General features: G+C 38.8%; 1 protein-coding gene across 1 annotated transcript in view; it reads left to right on the top strand.

Annotated features, from left to right (window-relative positions):
- The first annotated feature begins 6315 nt into the window (after positions 1-6315).
- Positions 6316-20607, top strand: part of acsf3 (acyl-CoA synthetase family member 3) — a 55803-nt gene continuing 41511 nt past the window's right edge. Inside the window, exon 1 of the mRNA XM_026166262.1 lies at positions 6316-6430. The gene's annotated coding sequence lies outside the window, so the exon portion shown is untranslated. The remainder of the gene's footprint in view (positions 6431-20607) is intronic.

Below are 20607 nucleotides of genomic sequence, written 5' to 3' on the forward strand. Positions count from 1 at the left end.
GAAAAAGATCCTGGAGTAGAAAGTAATAATAAATAAATTCTAACAACAGCTGATCAAGCTTAAACGTGCTGCTGTTGTTTATCCACTGGTTTCCTCTTTCTGGTGCAAAGTGGGCCAAAAGCAAACAAGAGACACGGACTCGCGACAGAAAAGCCGATCAGCTGATCATTAAGCAGTTTCATGATTGAAGTAGCAGCCGGAGAGCGAGAGGCAGTCGGTTAAGCTTAATGCAGGAATGCTTTACAAACATTCAGAGATGGACTTACACACTTGCTTTACTTCTCTCGGGATAACTTTGTCGGAGATGAAATGCCGGGTTGCTAGCGAAGCTCCAAATGCTATCCAGACCACCGACAGGTCCCGCATGCCACAGCCGCTCTATCACGTGATGCATACTGCTCCGACGTGCTAACGTTCTGAGGTGAGTTACGGCGTGTTGCAAGTTTTGTGAGGTGCTTTCGTGATATTTAATGGATCGGATTACATTTTTTATTTTTCTCTGATATCCGATCCAGTAATTTAGGTCAGTATCGGACCGATACCGATACGTAATATCGGATCGGTCCATCTCTAGTCTGGAGTATGCAAAATGTGCCATTAAAATCCACAGACAGCGTAAAAGATAAATGTAGCTATCGGGACGCCACCCATTGCTTTCGCTAGGTTCTGAAGCCTTGTGGTGAACATTTCTGCCATCTTGCAAAAAACACATGTAAGTGTGACTAAGGGTCTGACTGTGGATCCGCCCGCCCATTGGCTGATAACTTGTGACTAGGAAGTCATTAGCCAATAAGTGTGGAGTGTCATACTGCAGGTAATCATTTTGCAAACATATTGGTCGTGTCCAAATTCATGGGCTGCATCCTCCTGAGGACGCACCGAAGGCTGTCCAAATTCGTAGACTCCTCCGAATGCAGCCGACAAATGCGTCCTCCTTTTCCCCGAATTTGAAGGATGGGTCGGGTGTGTCCTTCGTGGCCTACCATATCCCAGAATTCATAGCGCGGCCCAGCCAAACTCCAGTTTCCAACAATGGCGGCCGCTACTAAGTTTTAAAATTACTCATACTAATCTTTCTGGGTCACAAAATAAACTTTTAACATATTTTCAGGTGAGAAAGTAGCTGTGTAAACATCAAATATCTACTCGGTTTATCAAGATATCGCATATTTGCAAAAGTGCTTCGACGTTTTCGGAGACGTCTGCTACCCACCTGCTTGATAGCTAGCCGGGAGCTCGAGAGTCACTGATGCGTCCGAGAATGGCACAACTCCCGGCACATCATTTTCAGATCACCGCGGACTTTCGCTACTCGGGTTAAACGTAATATGTAATTCACTTAGACAACCTAAAAATGTTATTGTTGGGCTTTTTTCAGTGTTTTGTTTGTTCGTGAGTCAATTGGTTTGGCTGAGATTAAAGTTATTAGATTAGATTAGATAAAATAAAACGTATTAATCCCCCGGGTGGGTTCCTCCTTGGTTTTTACACAGCTGACTAAACGTCAAATAGAAAACTGATTAAACAGAAGTATGAGACAGTCGAGAATTTACACCAGTGTCCTGTTATATTTTAGATTGCAAGGAGCAGACGGCTGAGTTTATTAAACTCCACCGAGACAGCGGTGACGCTAATCAGAAGGCTAGACCGTCCAATTTCCCCAGCCGTTTACTTCCGGCCTACCCGACCTTCTGAGGACCCGGCCCACGTAGACCACGAAGGCCGGGTCCTCAGGAGGATGCAGCCCATGAATTTGGACACGACCATTATGACAAAGATTAACAAAATAGAAAAGTGAAAAAAGATAAGTGAATGGGCCCATGAATTTATAATAACTTATAAAAACTCATAACATACAGCAGTAAAGTGTTTACAGAGGATAAGACAGTAAGCTGTTTTCCGAAAGACATCTACAGGAGCTTAAGTCATTTTGCAACCACAGCTATCGCCATCTGGTGGCCTTTAAACACAATGTATGTTTTAGGCATTTCCGCATCAGCTCATAATTGTTTCCAGCTCATAAGCTAGATCAGTGTTTTATAATGCTTCTTAGGGTTTACTTTTGAAATGGCATAGGTCACTGAATAGATGCAAAGGTAAGGACAGAAATAGTCCAGGAACTGAAATAAAGGCCTTAATTTGTTTTGTATTTGAACATAAAGTGCTCTCATAGTAGTTGCTGTTATTATTTAAACTGGGTATCAGTTTTAACGAAATGCTGAATCTGCTTAAGATAAGCTAACAGACTGCTTCTTTAAGCATTCTTTGAGAATAGCTGGATAATAGAAGCTTGGTTTGATCATTTTCTAGGTGAATATATATACTGCAAAATATATTTATGCAGCAAAATTCACATCCATCCCTTTTAATATACAGGGTGGGCTATTTATATGGCTACACCGTAATAAAATGGGAATGGTTGGTGATATTAAAGTACTATTTGTGGCACATTAGTATATGTGAGGGGGCAAACTCCTCAAGATGGGTGGTGGCCATGGTGGCCATTTAGAAGTCGGCCATCTTGGATACAACTTTTGTTTTTTCAATAGAAAGAGGGCCATGTGACACATCAAACGTATTGGTAATGTCACAAGAAAAACAATGGTGTGCTTGGTTTCAACGTAACTTTATTCTTTCATGAGTTATTTACAAGTTTCTCTTTGTTCACAGCCATTGACACGTCGAAGAGGTTAACACGTGAGGAGCGGATCGAAATTGTGTTGATATCTGATGAACGCAGTAACCGGGTCATTGCAGCAGATTTCAATGCAAGACACCCTACGAGACCACCCATCTCCCATGCTACAGTTAGCAAACTGCTTGCTAAGTTTCGTGAAACTGGTTCAGTGTTGGATTTGCCAAAATGTGGACGGAAGAAAACTGTCACTAATGAAGAAACATCAGTGGCTGTCCTAGCTTCATTCGTTAAAAGGGAGTTTTTCCTTCCCACTGTCGCCAAAGTTCTTGCTCATAGGGGTCATATGATTGTTGGGTTTTTCTCTGTATCTATGAAGCGCCTTGAGGCGGCTTTCGTTGTGATTTGGCGCTATATAAATCAAATTGAATTGAATTGAATTCAGCAAGAGCCCACAGTATAGCACTCACCGCATATCACTGGAGAGTGGCATTAGTCGAACATCCCTTCGGCGGATATTGGCTACTCACAAATGGCACCCTTACAAACTCCAGCTACTGCAGCATCTCAACGAGGATGACCCAGATCGGCACACAGAATTTGCAGAATGGGCAAAACACAAATTGGAGCAGGACCCTCAGTTCACGCAGAAGATTTTCTTCAGTGATGAGTTCTGTCATAAACGGTAGTAACCAGACCGAAAAGCAGTGCACATTTCGGTGCTTTTTTTTTCCTGAGCTGTACACTTTAGATTCTAGCCAATCATTTTACGTTTCCGAGGATAGTAGGCGGGTCCAGGTACGTACATTCTTTTAGAGCAGAGCTACAGATTAAAAATGCCCAAGGCGAAGCGGTCAAAAGTCTGGTTGTACTTCACAGCAAAATATGCAAACTCAGCAGCCTGCAACAAGTGCTTTAAGCTGATACTGTGATACTGTCAAAGGAAGTAACGCCTCAAATCCGATGAAACACCTGGCGACACATAGCGTTTTTTTTAAAAGCCGAGAAATGCGCCGTATTTGATAGCTTGCTGCGAGACCTCACACTGTGCACATCTACTGCGGGTGTGGTGCCTGTTATCGGACCCGGAGTTTGCAACATCTCCCAAAAACCCGAAGAGGAGAGTCCTGGCCCCTAGCCCTGCCAGTGTAGCAGAAATGATGACGGATGATGATGGCAGCAGCAGCCGTTCTCTGCGTGAGTAGCTTAATGTTGTTCGTGTGTGATTTACGTTGAGTAGGCTAACCACGTTATTACATTAATGCATGTAAGGTGAACTAGCAAACATCATCATAGCTACATGCCGCCTTTCTTCTTGTTTGATGGCAGATACTCCCTTCACCCTGGCCAAATAGGCTAAAATGACCAAAGAAAAAGTGGAAAACAGTTAAACATGAGAGGTTTTTGGACAAAGTTTGTGTTTTTTCCATTGTTTAAGCACTGCTTCCAGCCAAGAATGATACCATATATGCCCCATAGCTGCAGAAAAGGCTAACATTGTTATCTTTTTACAAAAAAACAGCTGAACATGAGAGGTTTTTGGACCAATTTTGTGTTCTCCATTCTTTAAGCACCGGTTTGAGCACCGTTTAAGCACCGGCACCGTTTCAAAAGTACCGGTTTGGCACCGGTATCGGATAAAACCTAAACGATACCCATCCCTAGTCACCACCCATCTTGAGGAGTTTGCCCCCTCACATATACTAATGTGCACAAAAAGGACTTTAATATCACCAACCATTCCCATTTTATTACAGTGTATCCATATAAACGGTCCACCCTGTAAGAATTTATTTAAAAAAAATTGTCAGTGCATGTTAATTCACTTATATTGATCTCCTCCTTTACACTGCCATCATATTCATGCTTTTAGGCCCACAGTGTAATCAGCAGATCGCTTTGTATCCTACCACAGTCAGAACAGATGGTAGTCAGCACAGATTATACTTTCTTTTTTTTTAAATTTACTTTCTGGAAAATGGTAACCTAGTACCTAGGTTTTTTTATGTGGAAGTATTTTGCCTGTCACGGTTGTTGACACAGACACACATTTTCACACACTGCAAATATGGTACAATGGCAGCAGAAGCCTCAAGATGTTGTGGGAAATTGTGTTTCGTGCAGTGGGTAATGAATTCACAGTGAACAACCCGGCAACTGATCACAAAAATTGCAAGAAATGTTTATGATGACAGTCCTGAAATGCACAAGGAGATAACACTGAAAAGGAGACGCAAGTCTTGAATAACAACACATTATATCCTAAAGACCTCATTGTCCCATTAGAGCACTTAGCTCTCAGACTACAGGCTTACTTGTGGTTTCTAGAGTATTTAAAAGTAGAATGGGAGGCAGAGCCTCATCTGTGGAACCAGATTCCAGTTTGGATTTAGTAGACGGATACTCTCTCTACTTGTAAGATTTACCTTAAAACTTATAGTTAGGGCTGGATCAGGTGATGGTGACGCCTCTGCTCGTTACCCTGCAACTAGGTTCCTGGTGCTTCCCATGATGCACTGAACGTTTCTTCTTCACTCATCTTTTCTTTTAGACTCCATATATTTTTTACACCACTATTGCATTTAATTATTAATAATTAATTTAAAATTCTGGCTCTGGCTCTCTGGTGTCTTTTGTCCTGTCTTTCTCTGCTCTCTTCTCTTTTCTCTCACTCCCCATCAGCAGATGGCTGCCCCTCCCTGACCCTGTTTCTGCCTGAGGTTTCTTCCTGTTGAAAAGGAGTTTTTCCTTCCCACTGTCATCAATTGTTTGCTCACCGGGGGTCATCTGATTGTTAAGGTTTTCTCTATAATATTGAAGGGTACTTACTTTGCAATGTAAAGTGCCTTTGGCAAACAGTTGTTGTTGGCTTTTGAATTTTGTCTAAAATATGAAACATTATTCTTGTATTAAATTTTACCGACCATATGTTATGTGTGAATAGCTGTAACTGTTAAAATGAACTTTTCTCCAACTACAACGGTTGCCTATAAATTGTCTTTGAATAACCAATGTGTAAAAGACAGTACGGTATGGTGTTTTTTCATTCCTATGTGCCTTTTCTCAGAGCTTCATTTTCTACTTCTATTTTTACTTCTATGTTTCTACTAAAACCAGCTGAAAAACAAAATGTCTTTAATGTCAGCAAAACCCATTAACTACAACAGGGGCTTCAACACAAACACTACATATGCATTAAAAGCACACACACACAGCTGTCATGCAGTATTGCAAGCAGAATATCGAAATTTGGTCCTGCAGCAACATCAACTTGCAGGGCTGATTATAAGTGTTGATTGGCTAGCTTGCCACTTGCCAACTCCTTTATCAGTTAATGTTAAACTACTGGAAGTTTGTGTAGGTTACCACCTAATTGTTCGGCAGCAGTGCTGGGGAGTAACAGAATACATGTACCAGCGTTACTTATTTAAAATACAAAATATGAGTAACTGTATTCTGTTACAGTTACCACTTAAATATTTGATAACTAAAATACAGTTACTTTGTTGAAACAAATGGATTACACAGTGATCTTTTTCTATTTCATATGTTAGGCTATCCCCTCTCTAATTTTGGTAATTCCACGCATTGCCAGTGGACCTGGAGCCAGCACAACAGAGCCAGCAGTGCACGGGCAGGAATGTATTTCTTACTTGGAAATTCCAACACCAATTTATATTTAAAGAAGAAAGGGATGGGCGAAATCTGACCGTGCAATGCAAACTCTGTTTGCCAGCAACCAAGCTGCTCTCAGCATCAAAAGACTCCACCTCCAACCTAAAGAAACATCTGGAAGTAAGTTCTTTTTAAAAACTAACATTAGCCTTCTGCAACTACCTTGTTTTAGTTGTGGTAGCTACCTGGGTTATGTGCCACTTCACTATCTTCAGTGCACTATTGCTGTGTGTTTTATTGCTATTAATGAAGGCTACTCTTCACCGAGCTAACATTGTTAGCTGGCGTTAGCTGAGGTTAGCTCATAGGCTGCAGACTGTTATACTTGATGGATAGCATTAGCAACCTGCTAGCTGCAAATAATCATGTTCAGTTCAGTAATAGTAATAAATCACACAGCAATAGTACATTCATGTAGTTGTGAAAAGCATGACAATATATTAAGTGTTCAGAATAAGTTACTCACATTGAGTAACGGAATAAGTAACCTTCCCAACACTGTTCACCAGTACACTATTCTGAGATCAGACAAATAACTTTGACAAATATTCACTAACACTTCAGCCTCTGAACTCACTAACACCGTCAAAACTCCAAGGTAAAATAATAGAAACTATTGCAAACAGGTGTTTCATTATGCTGAGCAACTTTCCATTTTCTCTGCGTTAATTTTGACATAAAAAGAATTGAGCCCCTAGAAGGTGGAGAAAACAAATGTGAAAATTACACCACCACTTGCGTTAACAGTAAATTGACTGTTGGGAATATGTATTGTAAACACACTTTTTATTGGAGTTACTGTGCACCACAGCTGGTTTATTAAATGCTGAAAGATGCTGGTGATTTTTTCCTTGCTGGACAAAAACGTTTTCTCAGTTATAGTGTGTTACAACAGAGGTAAAGTGCTAACAGATGGAGATCTTAAAGCTGGTGCAGCCATCTAAGCACCTTTCGAATAGTGGGTCCATCACAGGCCACCAATCTGCCACCTGCCAATATTCACATTAAATGCATTGAAAGGGAAAATATTGTTATATACCCCAGTTTAAAAAAGAAAGAAAGAAAGAAAGAAAAGCTGGGACAGCATTTAAAATGTAAATCTCAATTGTGTCAGGCATGGTGAGGCTGGCAGGACAACTGACAGAGCCAGAGGGAAAATAAGATAAAAACAGCACAGAAAAGGTGAGGAGAAGTCGCAGGTGAGGAGGAAGGGATGGAGAGAGAGACATCAAGTGTGTGAAATTAGGAGAAAGGTAACTAGTGTATGTGTGTGAGAGGGTGCTAAGTAACCTTTTGTTTAATAATAAAATGTGGCAGAAATCATTCTTAGTCTCTGCTGACACTGAAAACATTTAGTGAAATTTGCTTTTCTGGACTTGAAAATGTGCAGATTAAATTAATTTAAAACTCTGGAATTATCATTTATTATCTTTGCAGTGATAAAAAAAAATGATATGGCATTTTATTTTATTTTTTATTAAAATGAGTAACACTGACCTGTCAGGTGTTGTTCCTGTGACAGCGATGAGGGAGATTTACCTTTTAATTTTCTTGTGATTTTGTTTGTTTGTTTTTTTACATAATGGGTTCTTGGTTTCTTTTGTTGGCTTTTCATTTCTAGCTGGCGACTATCGATTTTGCTGCTAAGAAATTACTTGAAAATATTTGTATTATTGTTGTATTGATCTCAGTTTTCTTCATAGTAACACCAAATATTCAGCTGAAAGGAGACAACAGAAATAAAGGAGAATAAAGGAGACAGACAGACAGAAGGACTCAGACATGCAGAAAGTTCTGTGTGATCATGTGATCATCTATCGTTGGTCAGCATGCTGGGTCAGACCCTTGCAGGATCACACCAGAAAGAGACGGCCCACCCTCCAGATGGCCTCAGTCCAACAGGTGGTCCCATAGTCGGGGTGGGGCTGAGAGGTCTGACATCTGCCATCCTAGGCTAACCCTTCACACACACACACACACACACACTAGCACAGTTTGCAGCAACACATTTTCCTCACCGTTCAGCATATCTGCTGTGGTGAGATCTTGAGGCCTTGGGGCTCAGACTCTTGACTGTCTGTCTGTTTCCTCTACAAGATTTCACACTCATCTCACACATCTCCGCTCAGTGTGAGCTCGCTTCCATGGCTCAGGCTTCAAACAATGACAACTCATTAGCATGTATTGTGTGATATTAGATTGCCATGAAGAATGAATATAGATTCAGTGTGCAGGGGCTTTTGCTTTATTCTCATTTGCTGTAGCTGCGCTCTGTCAGAGCTCTACCAGTTACTTTAATGATCTTCATTAAATTGTAAATCATAAATAAAATATATATTATAAGAGGGGTGCTACACACATGATACAGCTGACTGGCACACAGTTTGTGTCACTGTGGAATATTTGTGATAAAAAAAAGTAACCCAGAGTCTCGCTGTGTGGATTTGTTGCCATATAAATTGCTGTTTTTGTTATATTTAGTTTTTTGTTTTTAATATTTATTTTCAGCATTCAGAATTCTGTATTAATTATTAAAACGTTTCTATAGTTTTTAAATGAACTTGAAAGTAATGGCTGTATGTTACCAGTTTTCAGGATGATTAATATTCCCAAACAGGTTGATTAGTCATTGCTAAATTAGGCGATTTTAATTCAGCATTAAAACTTTAATAAAGCTTCAGATTTGCCTACAGAGATTAACAATATTTAGCTACTTATTATCATACTTATGTGTAGTCTATTACTCTTTACAAGAGGTATTTTAACAGCTTAACAAATAAATAAATACTTAAATAACTAAATTTCCCCAGTAGCCTCCAAATTGCTAGTTATTGTTGGAAAGTAAAAAAAGTTGTTCATGTGTTATGATCTTGCAGTACATAGTAGGTTAGTACCAAAAAGAGTAGTAATTCTCTAGTAGTAATAAATAACTCTCAATAATGTGATAACTAACTAGGTAAATAATGTCCAAATAACCCCAAATTAAGTCTTTCTAACTATGTTCCCCATCCAAAAGTGCAGCTTTGCAGAAGCAATCTGAAACCTATTAACCTCCATTTTAGTAATAGTAAAGTCATCATAGCCCACTTTCTATTTATAAAATCTTCATTTTTGGTTACATCATTTAAAAAAAAAAAAGTCCAGTGCACATGTACTAGTTCCACTGAATGACAGACGAAGATTATCAGCACATGTATTTCACCAGAGATTTTAGTACTTTAAATATTTTCTTTTCTGAGGCTCACCTAATCGTTCACAATAGACTAAATCTAAGCAACGAATGCACTGTCTGCAGAAATCTTGTCTGCAGGACGATTATGGCAAAGAATCAAAAAGAAAATGTTGTCTAAGGATACAGAAAAGTCCAGAAAATGTCACATACTGTGAACTCAAGCTGTGAAAGTTCAGGTGAACTTGCTGCTTAGGTTGAATTATTCATCAGATGTTGCCATTCTTTTCTACCTTCAACTGACAGGTGTCTACAAGTACATATGGCATGTGTGCCTGGATACACACACATACAAGTAGAGCTGAAAGTGCTCCGGGCTGAGAACAGATGATTGGTTCCATGTCATGAGTGTGTGTGTTTGTGTGGGTGTGTGTGTTCACATTGTGGAGGTCTTGTTAGCACCACTAGTGCATGGCTAAATTAGTCTCTTCTATCCCATCGCACCTGCTCTCAGACCCTGCAGCTGTCACCATGCAATCCATCTATCTGTTGGGATATAACATATTACAGCTATTTTTTTTTAAATGCAAATGTAGGTAAACATTGAAACATTGCAGTTAAAGTTAAAATACTTGTTAACATACTGTAACAGTGAGGTTTGTATAGATTATGTAAATTAAGGTTACTTAAATTATTTACCGTCACTTGTTTTTTGTTGTTTTGTTTTGTTCGTTTTTTTAGGCACTTTAGGTACGACGTTTTGTTTTCTTCTACTTCATATTAACATGAACATGCTCTATGCTACAGTGTTGTTGGGCTTGTTTGTGCTGTTGAAAAACTGATATACTTAATCATATTTTAAAAAGTAAATAAAGAAAATGGACGTGATCGATCATAGATTATTCATCATTGAAGCTGGTGCAATGTGGTGGCAACCACCAAGCAATGGGGTAATGAGGTCAAATACAATCATGTATAATTTTGCTTTTGTGGATAGAAAAGCAACGTTATTGCGGTGACATGAAAAAGACAAGATTGTTTTGCAGCGTGTTATAGGTTTATAAATGCTAAAACCTTTAGCTCTTTGCGAGGTGGCTACAAGGGCCTGATATCCACTTACGAGGACATTATACTGCCACTGTCCTATCAAAATTTAAACGAATATCCTCATATGTGGCTCTCATTTTTCTTAGAAACAAAAATCAGGTAAAACAAAAAACAAAAAAAATCTGGTAATTCTTTGTTTTTGCATTCATCAGGTCCCAATCAGCCCAATTAGCAAAGAGAAATTAGAAATGCATGCCATGGAAGAGTTTGGGTCTTAGGAGGTTAAGGTACTGTGTTTTACAGTAACTATTACTCTATTTATTGTACTATATGTTTGATAGCTTTAATTCTGAGTCACTTTACAGATTAACTGAGTTAAGGTTTGTTTAACTTAATTAAACACCTGGCTTTGTGGGAAAAAAAAACGAAATTCCAAATCTGTCGGATCCGAAGATGCCGTGTATCGTATATGCACACCGAACGCAGTATCCTCAAAAAATGCACGGTAAAAAAAAATCACGATGAGGTTGTCCTGATGTTTCTGAACAAGAAAAATAAGAAACAGAGATTCTGGATTCATGCAATTCTCAAGAGAACTCAGCAGCAGGGAGAATTTCATGAATTGATCTAGGGGTTGAAGTTTTATCACGTATTTCAGGATGTCAGTGGAACAGTTTGAACTTGCGTTGTTGTTGCGGAGTGAGCGCACATCGCACATCTGAGGAGGCAGAGAAATAATTTCAGAGCCGACTGACCAGCAGCACATGACTGTGTATTTGAGGTAAAATAGTATTTTACTATTTCCGTTATTATTGTATACTCAGTACCTTTCAAGGTATAGCACACTTGTTGCCAAGTGCAGCGGTCTGATTGGTCAGATCGATTTATTCGGATCCAAAAAAATTGAACTTGGTTTGAAAAAAATCATGCAAATTCCTAAGAGTCCAAAAAAAATATTTTTAACGCACAAAATATTAGCATGGATTCTACATGTCCAGGCCTTTAAATCTTATAAAATAATCCTACATGTCTTACATGTTAATGTATTAGCAATAAAAGAGGTTAGTAATTTAAAAAGTGTTTTTGTTGTTTCTCAATTCATATTAGGTTTGCAGGATTTTTACAGCCAGACACTGGAAGGTTAAGTAAGTAGCTACATCTGCTAATGTTGTTCAGACAGCTCTTACTGACAGTCAAGAATGATTCAAAGTAAACAAGTCAGTAAGCACATTTTAAATATGTTAATTGTATAAAGTAGGTCAAAGGAGAAACATTAATATCTATTCATGTTGTTACAGTCACGATAACAAATCATAACTTAATTTGTGACATCTATTTCATCTAACTCATTAGATTCTCAGTAGATGAGAAGAATTTTCCTGTGCTGGGTAACAACTGTCTCTGCTTCACAGTCCTGCTGTTTCTGACCTCAACAGCCCTTTTCTTTCTTTTCCTTGAAACATTAAATTGCTGTATCTTCTTGCTCAGGTCTTTAATGTCTCTTTTCCCTGTCATCTCTTTAAAAAGAAATGTTATGCCTGGCCATGGTTCTTCATCCCCTCCCCGTATTGTTCAATATTTGGAACAAAGAAAGAGCAAAGAAGAGCAAATGCACTGGAATGAAAGTATACAATAGACCACTGAAGTAAAAGGTTAAAAGGTCGCGTTGGTCATGACCTCTGTAGTCATTTAGTATCAATGTGGACTGTGCTGCCACCACGTCATATGCTTGTTATTGCTAGTGAGGTCATCTCTCCCTCTCCTGTCATAGCAGCTTTACAACTTATGAGGAAAATGTTAGAATAGATATAGATGTTTAAATGTCTGAATGTAAAATGATGGTTTTTTGGCGACTTTTTGTATTTTGTGTTACTTTCTTTCTTAATGCCCAGGCAGGCTTGCTAATTGACATGGTGTGACCTCCCTCCAGTACACAAGCTGCCCCCCTAGAGTTTGCAGAGACCTTCACAATATTGCTTTTGAACAAGGTCCAATAAACAAACAATTACAAGAGAGGAAGATGTATCAGGCTGAATTGGTTCACGATGGCGAGGCGTTTAATTTCTGATTTCACAGTCCTTTGGAAGAGGGGACAGGGGGCCAAGCCAAACAGCAGTCACTTTCCCAGAGAAGCACACACACACTTCTCAGTCTGTTAAGCACACACACACAGTTATTTCCTTTCCCTACTGTTCTTGAACGGCCTGTAATTATGTCTCATGGCCTAATGTCATGGTTCCCCATTTTCAATTTTATGTATAGATGTAATGCGCCGCGGCCTGAGGAAAACATTCATCTCTATCTGTTTTTTTTACATGCTGCTCATAACTGAATCGCATATTGAATAATTCAATTTGCAGCCATATATAATCACTACACATTGTGGAGAGTGACCACAGTTTCAATATTCACCTAATGGATTGATTCAGTTATAACAGTGGGCTGGAGTAAGTAGTTTTTCCTACTGGCTTGTCTGACCGCAGTGTAGCCATAAAGACCAACATTAAGCTACACACAGATCAATACGTACCACTGGAAAGGGGGAGATCGTGAGTAAGGCCATGATTAAGCCTTTCCTTGGAGAAAGTTTAAATGTTATTCCACTATAAGAAATCTTTTAACACATTTGCCTCTTGTGTGAGTTTCGTTAATGTTGTGTAACATTAGCTACATCGTCCCTGAATCGAATGTTTGCTACAGCAGTGGTCAAAACTCCCAAAGAGGTGACACAAAAAAGAAAACAAGGACAGCTACATTATTTACTAATATTTTCTTTTATTGAAATGCCAGATTTTTTTATTCCCTGGGTGTTCCAAAATGACCCTAACAAAACAGTTTGTCAAGAAACTTTTGACTGTGTGCAACTTACACCATCTGTTTAGACTTTAATGGGTTACATGCAAACCACAAATCTACAGCAAATTCATAATATATTAGCCACAAATGCTTATCATCTGTAAAGTGGTGGGAAAAAAACATTCACATCCCAGGCTACTTAAGAAAAAGTGGCAGCACCACAATGTACAAACAGTCCATTAAAAACTCTTGCTTTCAAACTTTATTTGACGAAAATTGAGGAAGCATTAGCTGTAAATTTAACTAATGTATTATAATGACTCATGTAAAAGACCAGTTCCTTTCAAGTTGTTAAATATTAATGATTCTGAGTGCAAGCAGCATTGTAATGGTGTATTTCATCCACGTGCGGCCACATCTAAATAATGCACATCAGCCACTAGTGAGTAGCTGTCATTTTGTATCAAACCACTTTATAAAGGTAACAACTAAAAAAGAGGCTTTATGCACTCTTCTATAAAGTGCAGTGAAAAAGTCTTGAGTCATGCCTCATTTCTTCACATTTTCCTTCAAAGTAGCCAGATTTTCTTGTAAATTTTCAGTTCAGACCATTTTCAGAGGAACATTTTTTTAATTTGTTTAATTATTTAGCCACTTAACAATGGCCTGTGAATCATTCAAGCATGACAAACGCACCTTAACAAGTGTTGTGTCTACATATTACACAACAGCTGCACACTGTTGTGTTCTTACCTGAGAAACAACTTTCAATTGTATATTTCTCCACTTTGTTACTTGAAGCCTGTCCCGAAAAATAATTTGTTCCCCCGTTTTTAGTTGAATCTACAAAAAAGCCGCCGATGATGCAGTTTGATGCGCATGAAGTTGTTTTTACACCAACAAGGTGATTCTCAAAGAGTTATTAGCCAAAACTCTGGCACATCTCAGCATGGTATGCAATGTGTACTTAAAAATTTGAGGAAACTGGAGAACTGGAGGACAAAAGAAGAAGTGTCAGGCCTGAAAACTAATGAAGAGCACCTGAAAGTCATGTCCTTATGAAAAAGAAAGAATCCAGCAAAGACCTGACAAAAGACTCGCCCTTCAGTTGATCTATCAGCTCACTGAAGTCTCATCTGAAATGGTCTCAGTGGAAGGGTGGCTGTCAAGAAGTACTGGGTTGGCTTCCCTGGAGTCCGGACCTCAACATTATTGAAGCAATGTGACATCATCTTGACAGAGAACAGGACAGAAAGGAAGCCAACATCCAAAGAAGAGCTTTGAATGTCCTTCAAGAACCCTGGAGAACTATTCCTGAAGACTGCTTAAAGAAATGATGAGCGTGTTCAGACTGTGTTGAAGGATAAAGGTACCAAAAAGGTACCATACCAAATATTGACTTTTAAGCTTGCTAGAACTGGCTCTTGTCCTACATTCTGCATTTCCATGTTTGTACATGTTTCAATAAGTCATTGCATTTATTTCGGATTTTGTTAACAACATGTAAGGAAATTAGGGGTGTCACTCATGTAATTTTAAAAACATAGGATTTAATTTTAATAGCAGTATTCAAACTTTGCTAAATAACAGAATGTGTGTAACTTATAGACTTATGAGTCCCCTGATTTTTGTCTCTTCCTAGACAAACGCACACACAAACACACATAGACTTGCCTTCCCCAATTATTTCTGCAGTATTGTTCTCAGTGGCTTTGTGCGTGTCATTCAACTCCCCCCCTCTCCACAATACATCTGCCAGTCCTGATCCATTGTCCAGAAGCGTGCCACACAAACAGGCCTCAATTAAGCAAGCTGTGCCGCCTTTCTGTAGCAACATGATTGTTTTGATCTCATCTCCATTGCAGCACCTGTCTCGGACATGTTGGAGTCCTTTGATGGGCCGTAACTTAACCCCTGTTCAAATCAAACGGGGTTAAAAATAGCACGTGCCACGCAGGTCACATTCAGCTAATGACTTGCACAGCTGATATCTCTTTACTGTACAAATTATTACTGAAATAATACTAGCACCATTTTTTTATTGACATCATCATACATGTCTGTTTGCACATATAAATTACTGCTGGTTTCAGGGCGCCTAATGAAAGCTATCATGTTATGGTCATTAGGGCTGCCACGATTTGTCGACCAGTCATGATTACGTCGACTATCAAAATCGTCGACGACTGATTTAATAGTCGACGTGTCGTTTGAAGCTTTGTAAGATCGCAAAAGACGCAGGAATAATAGCAGGATTTAAGAGTGTAATAACGGACTGAAACAGAAGATGGCAGCACAGCATGTACAAGGATGCCAGCTGCCGTTAAACCCCAAAGAAGAAGAAGCAGCTGTGTCCCAGAATTCATAGCGCGGCCCAGCTTAGTTTCCAACAATGGCGGTAGCTAGTTAGTTTTAATGTTACTCTTATTATTCTTTCTGGGTCACAAAATAAACGTTTAACATATTTTCAGGCGAGAATGCAGCTGTGTAAACCTCAAATATCGGCTCAGTTTATCAAGACACCACATATTTTCAAAAGCGCTCCGACGTTTTCGGAGACGTCTGTTACCCACTAGCTCGATAGCTAGCCGGGGGCTAGGTCACTAGCGCCGTGAGAACACCGGACTCCCGGCAAATTGTTTTCAAACCCACCGCCGTCTTTCGCGACTCAGGTTAAATATATATGAGTCACTTAGATAAATTAAAAATGTTGTTGTTTGGCTTTTTTTTTTTTTTTTTGTATTTTATTTGTTCCTGAGTAAATCGGTTTGGCTGAGATTAAAGTTATAGTTTTTACACAGCTGAATAAACGTCAAGCAGACAGCTGATTATCAGAAGTGGTGAGATGCTGGAGAATATACCCCGGTGTCCTGTTATATTTTAGATAGCAAGGAGTTTATTAAACTTTACCGAAACAATCTGCAAATTTCATTAAAATTGAATAAACTATCATCTTGTCTTTATTTTTAGTTAGCACCTTAAAAGCTTAAAGCTGTAAGCTAACGATAGTTATATAAGAGCAGATGCTGCTGGTGCAATAAGCTGTAGTTTTACGTCCAGTGATGGTTGCTGCATTTTATTTTATTTTTTTTATTTGAAGGACTTTTTGTTTATTTTGGATGATGATGATGATCTGATTAGTCGACTAATCGCATAAATAATCGGTGACTAGTCGACTATCAAAATAATCGTTTGTGGCAGCCCTAATGGTCATACTCGATGTCCAATAGCTAATACCAGGCTAAAAATAATTATCACATAAGCCAGTCAATGTCCACAGCTTTAAAACAGAACCTTTAAGTAATCTGACCTCATTCCACTGTTATTCATCATCTAATCAATCATTACTGCCATTTTAAACATTTGCCAGACAAGAAATGGAGCGAAAGAGAAATGCGGGGACTGGCGAATAGAAGACTGGGAGTAGCTAATTTACCTTAGTTCAGTTCTTTTGTGGCAAATGATAGAGTCTGTGTACTGTTAGCATGTGTAATTTCAGCTACTAGACAGCAGGGAACCTGGAATTAATTTTATGGTGTCAAAGCTGTTTAAATAACATGGTTTAGTGTCATGGCTTTTTAAGGATGTGTGGCTGACCTGTAGTAATGTTCTCTTTTATCAGTACTTTAAGGACACTTTATGTCTTTATTAGAGAGCCTCCAGAAGAGACATGACAGGAAAGGATGGGGAAAAAAGGACTCAAACCAGAAGAAAATTACAATTCATGGTCATTGCTTTACACCTCAGAGGAACCCGTTTCTCTGTAGATCTTAACAGAGGTAGATTTACTCTTTATTTGTGTTCATTAAATTGGCCTGTAAATGTGTCAAGTCCCAGAAAAGTACATCTACTTCAGGCGCCTATTGTATGACCTGTGTTTAACAAGTGTTATAATGAAATTCAGTGTAGAAGAAGAGAAAAGATTGCTGACGACTGATATCATGTTCTTTTTTTTGCTGACAAAGCAAAAGAGGATTTTAAATATCAGCAATATTTAAATCACAATATACCAAAACACAATTAATTCAAGAAACTCGTACCACTACAGTTAAACAACCTCCTCTCTTCTTTATGCCATGTGAACATCTATAAGTTTTATTTATATAACAACTTTTCGAGGCACCTTTCAAAGACAGACGTGATGAAACAGACTGTAATAAAAGTTTCAAAATTATACATCATAGGGAGGGGGAAACTAGCAGCACAAGCAATAAATAGACACATTTAAAATTAAAAACAAATAAATTAAAAGCAACATGAAATAATTCAAAATAATCAGTAAGAAGAGATGATGAAACATAACAGGAGACAACATAAAAGTAGCTTAAACTGGAAAATCGACTTTTAAAAATACGTCTTTTGGAGAGATATAAAAGATCACGGGGAACTTGTCGATCTGATCTCCCCGGGGAGCTCGTTTCAGAGAGTGGGTTCCATAACAGAGAAGGCCGCTCACCCTTGATACTAACTGTCACCTGAATTATTTACCGGCCTAAACAGGACCATGCTATGTTACTTCGGGTTAATACATTTTCATTTTTTCTAAATGAATATTTGCACGTTTCCAACTCAGAAGGCAGAAAGTGGATGGAGTGATTATATAGACTGTAATAAAATACTGTCCTAAAATCCAGGAAAGTATGCTGCAGCTCAAGGTTAAACTTTCACGAACACACGAAGCAATAAGAGCTGCACTTCAGTTATTTCATGCTGGTATGTAAACCAGTTTCTAACCTGCACTTTGTTTTATTAATATGTATGTTTCCAACACTCAAAGGTCTGTACCTGAATGATCAAAATAGTCTTTTTAAGCTGTAAAATGTCCACATTTTGATTTTGTTTGTAAACTCATTCAGGTAATTAAACCATACCTGAGTCTAGTTATTGCAAACCAGCATTTTAACATAAAAACATATGGAAATAAAAGCAAGAGAAAGAACAGACAGTAAACTAACTGAAACTGCTGTTTAAGTACAGTGGATCAAATGGCAGCTTGTGAGCATTTAATGCAAATTTCATGCAAAGCCACCCTGAAATACAGAAACACACAAATATAGAAATTATAGCAGCATCTCGGTGAAACAGAAGCCACTGCGTATTTCTCATATGATTACATGAAAGAAGTGCGAACACAAAATCAAATCTGTGTCCAAGTCAAAGTCAAAGTCAGCTTTATTGTCAATTCTGCCACATGTACAGGACATACAGAGAATAGAAACTACGTTACTCTCAATCCCTAGATGTGTGTGTGTTTGTTTTTTATGTGTCAACATCTTCTGATGTGCATTTCATATATGCCTGCATAGATGGAGCACAAGTAAATATTATCTTGTGTACAAAAAGATACTGTTAATCTGTTCTCAAACTTCATGGTTTAAAAGAACCGCAGCTAATTAACCGCACACCAGAACAGGAATACATTTTAATATTGATCCCCTTATGTCTCTGGTGCTTTGTCTGTGTGCATACGTGTGTGTGTGTGTGTGTGTGTGTGTGTGTGTGTGTGTGTGTGTGTGTGTGTGTGTGTGTGTGTGTGTGTGTGCGCGCGTGTGTATGCATGTGTGTGTATGTGAGTGCAGGCAAGAGTATGATTATGAATATTTTAAGAGCACATTTAACATGGCGAAGCCGGAGCAGGCTCGGTGAGGGATTTGCGCCTACTCTTCAGCTAATGACCCCAGGCGCTTCCAGCAAAGCTTCTTCATATTTTAAAGAAAGTCGATAGAGCTGCAGCCCAGTCAGCAGCATTAAGATTCATACAGACGCCACAGGGACCCTGAAAAAATTAATAACACGCGTGTCTAACAATCCTTCCTGCGATTTAGTGGAGCACCCAAGCTCTCTGCCTAAAATGCAAAGTAGTAATGAACACACAGATAAGATAAATTCTGAACACGCGTCCCCTACCCCTCAAGTCATTGCACAAACGCACTCTTACACCCACTCTTTCCTGCATCCCCTTTCAACAAACACACCCACCGCCACTTCTGACCAAAGGTATCCAAACACTCTTTCCACCGTGCTGCACTCTGTGATTTTACCATCTGTATTTCATCTGTCTCACCTTCACTCAGAAAGAGGAGAAAGCACAAATCCATTGGTTTTAAGAGACCCTGTGTGTCACAACTGAACTCTCTCAAGCTATAATGAATTTTCAAGACTTCTCATCTGCAGATGTGCAGAGGCATTGACAGGTGCTCTCACTTTAAGGTTAGTCATTGTCTAGACTCCATCTCAGCAGCTCTTTACCCCTAGAAGTGTTTGCTGTGCTGCTGGTAGCCCTTTTTATCATCCAGCAAGATAGAGACACACACATGTAGTGTGTTTCTACAGAACCTACTCCTTTTTTATTGTAAAATTGTAAAAATTGTACAAATAAAAATTCTGGTTGACATTAGATTTTTGGTGGGCTCACCATATAGTTTTCTTAATTTTTACCCTGCTTTGTTTTGTTTTTGTAAGTGTAAAAAAAAAAAGTAAAGGCAAGTATATAAAGTAAATAACTAAAATAAAAGAAATCTGAAGGCGTTGATTATTTCCACAGGTATCAGAAACAGACTTCAACAAAAGCTAATGAGGCTGCCCTGCGTGGATCTCTTTCTTCTGTATGTATCGTGTCAGTTATTTCTTTTCTTTCTCATAAAGATTGTAACAAAAACAAGTAGACTTTTCAAAGACAAACAGTTACAGAGCACTGAACACAAAAAGACTAAAATAAATAACAACATTAAGTGCTATAACAGCTAATAAAAGGAGACGCTAAGACACAATGACATAAATAAAAGGAACATTATACTTTGTAAAAGAGTACATTTGTTGTTTTAAATCATTTTCCCCTGAGTAAACTCCATAAAATTAACAACAAAATAAAAATCTTCACATTTACTTTGGTTAAAAGAAATAAAACAAATTTAGTCATTGAGATAAACTAACTCAATATCTCACATTTGCAGTCTCTGTGTAGACTTCAAGTTGAAAAATCTATTGAATGCACATAAATGGGCTGAGTTTCAGGACTACCAGTAGGTGAGGTGTTGCACTGCAGTGGGTTTCCCTAAGAGTCAGGACACACAGTACAGCGGCAGGCTCTGCCCTCCCTGGGAGGCTAGACAGCATATGGCACTGTCTCCCAGAGAACAACACACCACCCAAGCATCCTGGCAGCCTCCGTGTGTGCGTTTCTCCCTGTGTCTATGTTATGTGTGTAGGGCAAGTGAGGGTGTGTGTAGCTGCTTATGCTGTGCTATGGGCATGTTTGTAGGAGATGGAGCAAGACAGATGGCTG

The sequence above is a fragment of the Astatotilapia calliptera genome, chromosome 1 (assembly GCF_900246225.1).
Source record: "Astatotilapia calliptera chromosome 1, fAstCal1.2, whole genome shotgun sequence".
Classification (NCBI taxonomy): domain Eukaryota; kingdom Metazoa; phylum Chordata; class Actinopteri; order Cichliformes; family Cichlidae; genus Astatotilapia; species Astatotilapia calliptera.